Below are 5,218 nucleotides of genomic sequence, written 5' to 3' on the forward strand. Positions count from 1 at the left end.
CGAACAATGGAATCACCAAATAAGGAGAATAAGGAAAAGTATAAAGAAATATTTAAAAAAATGGTAAATAAATTTAAAAGAAAATGATGGGAAAATATACCATGATAACAGTAATCAAAAGAAATCTGGGGTTGCTACATTAATATCACAAAAAGTAGATTTCAGAATAAATATTACCAGCAATAAAGGGAGCCATTTCATGATGATAAAGGGGTCAATTCATGAAAAAGTCTTAATAATCCTAATTATTTATGCATTTAATAGTAGAGCCTCAAGCCAAAACTGACAAACATGAAGGAACTGCAAAGAAAAATAAACTGATAAGAACAGATACTACACTTGATCTTACCCAAAAGGCAGAGAAGCAATGGAACTGCAAAGAAAAATAGACAAGCCCACAATTATAGTTAGTTTATCATCTACTTTTTTTTTTAAAAAAAGATTTTATTCATTTATTTGAGAGAGAGAATGCAAGAGCATGCACGTGCAGGGGGAGGGGCAGAGGGAGAAGCAGGCTCAACCTGGAGCAGGGAGCCAGATGTGGGGCTCCATCCCAGGACCCTGGGATCATGACCTGAGCCGAAGGCAGATGCTTAACTGAGTGAGCCACCCAGGCATCCTGTCATCATCTACTCTTAATATTAATAAAACAAGTAGACAGAAAATCAGTAAGGATATAGAGAACTTGAATAATACTTGTGACCAATTTGAACTAACTGACATTTATAGAACATCCCCCACCCCAAAAGGGGGGGAATGCATAATCTTTTAATTACACATAGAACATTTAACAAGGTAGACCATGTTCTAGAACATAAAATGAGTCTCAATAAATTTTCAAAGATTCAAGTCATAGAACATATGTTCTCTGAGCATGGTGGAATTAAATTAGAAAGCAATAATAAAGAGAAATATTTTTGGATTCTTAGAGATCTTCTAAGTAACCCATAGGACAAAGAATTCAAAGGGAAATTAAAATGTATTTTGAAGTGAATAAAAATGAAAACACAACTAGTTAGAATTTGTGTGATGCAGATACAGCAATACTTAAGGGACATTGATAGTGCTAACGTCTCATACGAGGGAAAAATAGGGTCTCAAATCAATGACCTCAGCTTGCACTTCAGAATATTAGAAAAAGAAGAATAAATTAATCCCAAAGCAAGCCAAAGAAAGGAAATAATACAGGTCAGAAAAGAGATCAATGAAACAGAAAACGGAAAAACAATAGAGAAAATTAGTAAAAACAAAGGCTGATTTTTGAGAAGATAACTAAAATTGCGCTAAGATCATTTCCTGTCCCGACCCATGTACCTTTGTGGGTTTTTTGACTAGTAGATTAGAGGACCTTCTGAATATTCTACCCAATGCCTCATAAAATAGGATGTTTTTCCATTTGGCTGGTAGAAATGGGCCCTCTAATCCTTGTGGGTGGATCTTCCTCAGCCTTGCATACCTTCTTCACATACCTGCACTATTCAGTGCTATGTTGAATACTCAAGAGGGATCTTCTGCAGATGTTAGGGTCCTTTTTCTGTGCAGCCCTTTTCTTTCCAGGATCCTGCTTGATGACATCTAGCTGTTTGGACTATTATCTCTATCTCACAACTCACATTCTCTGTCAGTGTTTCCCCTTCCTATGGCAGTGGACTGGGACCTCTTTCAAGACAGTAAGTTGGAGCAATTGTGGGGTTTACATCATTTATCTTTCTCAGGGATCACTGTCCTTTGTTGCCATTGCCCAATGTCTTGAAGGTTTTTGCTTTATATATCTCATTCTGTTTTTGATCATTTCAATGGGAGAGTTAGTTAAGTCTCTATGACTCCTTTTGGCCAGCAGGAGAACTTTACTTTTTTTTTTAAATACTGGTGATGGGTATTAAAAAGGGCATGTACTAAATGGAGCACTGCATGATGCAAACAATGCATCATGGAACACTACATCAAAAACTAATGATGTAATGTGTGGTGATTAACATAACAAAAAATAAATACATTTGAATTTAAAAATGTTCTGTTTTCTGTTTTCTTTTTATGTTTCTTTTCTGTGCCTCAATATGTTTGGCCTTTTTCTTCTCTCTCTCTCTTTTTTTTTTTTTTTTGTTCGTGATTTGAGTTTTTAACTATGTCATTCCATTATCTCCTAAATTGAATTGAAATTTATACATTCTACATTTTTTTTGATGGCTGCATTAACAGTGGCAGTTAATAAGTGTTTGATTGCTACACAATACTCACAGGACCTAGAATTATAATGATTACAAGGCTACAGTTTTCTTCAGGAAAAGGAAACAATATAGCTACTTGGGATTAATTTAATAACTTCCAGACAGCAATTTGCCGAGTGCTTTTGATATTCAGTATTGGTTTGTAACCATAAGATACTAAAATAAACATTGAAATCACTCAGTGTGGCACTAAGAATTATTTAGAATACAAAACTATTATTGGTCTTGTAAAATTTCACATTTTATGTTCCTGTTGTTTAAGTATTCCATGCCACCTTGATTTGACCAAGAAATCATTTAAGGCCACTGATGACACATACAGTAAGTTAAGATTGCCACTGCTTTTTAGTCAAAGACCATCAGAAATATAACTGTAGTTGAGCAACTTGGGTTTATTGCTTGTTTCAGCAAGGGTAAATCTGTGCCATCAAGAACTGTGAGTCATTTCAGTAAGAGAGTTTTAGAAACAACTTTGTAAAATAAGATTTGAGCTTGGTTTATCAATTTTGAAGAGGTTTGAGGAAGCAGACTTTGTTCTGGATTGGATGCGGTCAGAGAGTGGAGGTAATTCTGTCTTAGTACATCTTATCAACAGGGAGAGAAGAGTAGACTAAGGTTAAAATTGTAGTCATTCCTATCAGCTAGGATATGGGGATGTGCAGACATTTTTGTGATTTGGACAATGTTAATATTTTTGTCTATATTCAGACATGATTATGGTCTTGTCTTTGTTTTGATCCATAGAATCACAGATTGGACTTCTCTGGTATTGATGTTCTTTTAAATTATGTTCCATAGGAGAACACCATGGCCTGGCTATGAGTGCCAGACTAGCTTGTGGTTGTCAAGAACTGCTTTTCTCCTTACCAAGATATATTGAAATGAAACTAGCTAAAAGAAATAAAAAAAAGAGACATTAATAATAGGAAAGCATATTAAAGCTAAAAGGATGCCCGATATGCAAAATATGCATCATTGTATTAGTCAGGGTTCTCTAGAGAAGCAGAACAAATAGTTTATTTATAAAATGTGTGTGTGCATGTGTGTGTGTGGGTGTGTGTGTGTGTATAGTCCTTTCCAGCACAATGTATCTGGGTTGGCCTTTGACTTATGTTAACCAATAAAATGTTACAGAAGTGATGCTATACCAATTCCAGGTCTAGGTTTTAAGAGGGCTTTCCCTTATGTTAGGAGCCTTTGGCTACCATGTAAGAAGCCTGGTTACAGTACTGGAGAGATCACATGGAGAGGACAAGCCCTGAGACTACAACGTGGGGGGGGGGGGGGGAGAGAGAGAGAGAGAGAGAGAGAGAGAGAGAGAGAGAGAGAGACCGACCCAGGTTTTTCAGTATCCTAACCACTATGCAACTACTACTGTGTTAATGACATCAACTGAGATCCACCAAATAATTGCTCAGCTGAGTCCAGTCAACAAATAGAATCATGAAAAACAATAACCCTATTGTTTTCAAGTCACTATGCTTTGAGAAAGTTTGTTACACAATAGATAATCAACGTGGATGTGGAAAGGCAAAAAAAAAAAGAAGCAGCCAAAATAGTTAGAGGGTTAATCAGTTGTCCAGGTGAGAAATGATGTGGCTTTGAACTAACATTTCAGGAGATAAGAAGAGATTGAAGTCAGAGATAACAGGATTTGTCGATGGGCTGCTGGTGGGTGTGAGATAAAGAGAAGAATCAAGATATTTTATGTTTACTGACTGGAGCAACTGGGGTGAAAAAAATTTAGAGAAAACTCTATTTAAGAAGGGCAAATAGAAGTTTAGCTTTTAAATATCCCTATTAGTATAACTACTAGACATAAGTAGAACTGTCATTAAGCAGTTGGATAGATACCAGGAGCGTGTGTAAAAGAACAGATGTTTGATTTTGGTGGACTTGGTGAGACAGGATGAGGAAGTTATCTGTTGAGCACTTCTGATTTTCCTGCTAGAATGATGTTTTAGGGAAAAGTTGGTGTTTTGGGGAGAAATAAAATATTGTGAAATAGTCATCTCAGTAGAGTAAATGCTGTAGATATCTGGAAGCATATTAGAAATGCTGAGTTTCTGTTTCTCCACAGAAAAATGATCTGATCCTGACCCTCTGCCCTGTTGTTATATATTCTGCTGTTTTGTCCAAAAGTTATTGTTGAAATTGTTCTGAATTTAGCTTGTCATATAGAGCTTATGCATGTAGGCTGAGCAAATCACCACAAATTCAGGATAGGTGTGTTATTGGTCAGGACACTTTATTGGACTCTGTACAGGCAGGCTGCTGATGTGCCTTTGCTTGTCATTGTGAGAGTTTTAGCAACACCGCATGGCAGAGTTATTTCAAAGGATGTAATTCCATTCTGGAGGTAGAAAATGTATTTGTTCTGCATCTACTGAGCTTTTGAAGCCATTCAGCTGGCTTCAGGGTGGTTCCTTGTTTTTTGGCTAACTATGAATTACTGTCAGTGTGATATCATTCTGTCTTGCTGCTCCAGCATTCTCTGCTAAGATTTTCATCATCCATCAACAAAGGTGTTCTTTTTTTTTTTCTGGCATATACTTATTTATACTTTCTACATAATATTTATCAACAAGGAACCACAGAACTACAGGAATATCTTAAACTCCTGAATTCCATAGATTAGTGGTGTCCAGAAAAGCCTGGAGATTATATATGTGTGTATATATATATATATAGAGAGAGAGAGAGAGAGGGAAGGAGGGAGGGACGCAGGGACTGGTGAAATATATATATGTATATTTTATATATGTTTATATATATATCTCATTGATTTTTAGAAAATAATCATTCAATTATTCAAGTGGTAAGTAAAAAAAAAAAAAAAAAGTATCAGAGCCTGTCTAAATTTTAAAAAGAGAGCAATCACTGTATTAAAAAAAAAAAAAGAACTTTCCAACATTGTAGAGGGAACAAGGAGGGGGTTTTAGTGATGGAACCCATGGAAAAGTAAGAGGGAAATGTGATTTGTCTTCCTC

The 5,218-nt window shown here is 35.9% G+C and overlaps 1 pseudogene; it reads right to left on the reverse strand.

Moving 5' to 3' along the window:
* Positions 1-208: 208 nt before the first annotated feature.
* Positions 209-369, reverse strand: LOC123325659 (annotated as a pseudogene).
* Between the last annotated feature and the right edge of the window lie 4,849 nt (positions 370-5,218).

This window comes from Neomonachus schauinslandi, chromosome 8 (assembly GCF_002201575.2).
Source record: "Neomonachus schauinslandi chromosome 8, ASM220157v2, whole genome shotgun sequence".
Taxonomy (NCBI): domain Eukaryota; kingdom Metazoa; phylum Chordata; class Mammalia; order Carnivora; family Phocidae; genus Neomonachus; species Neomonachus schauinslandi.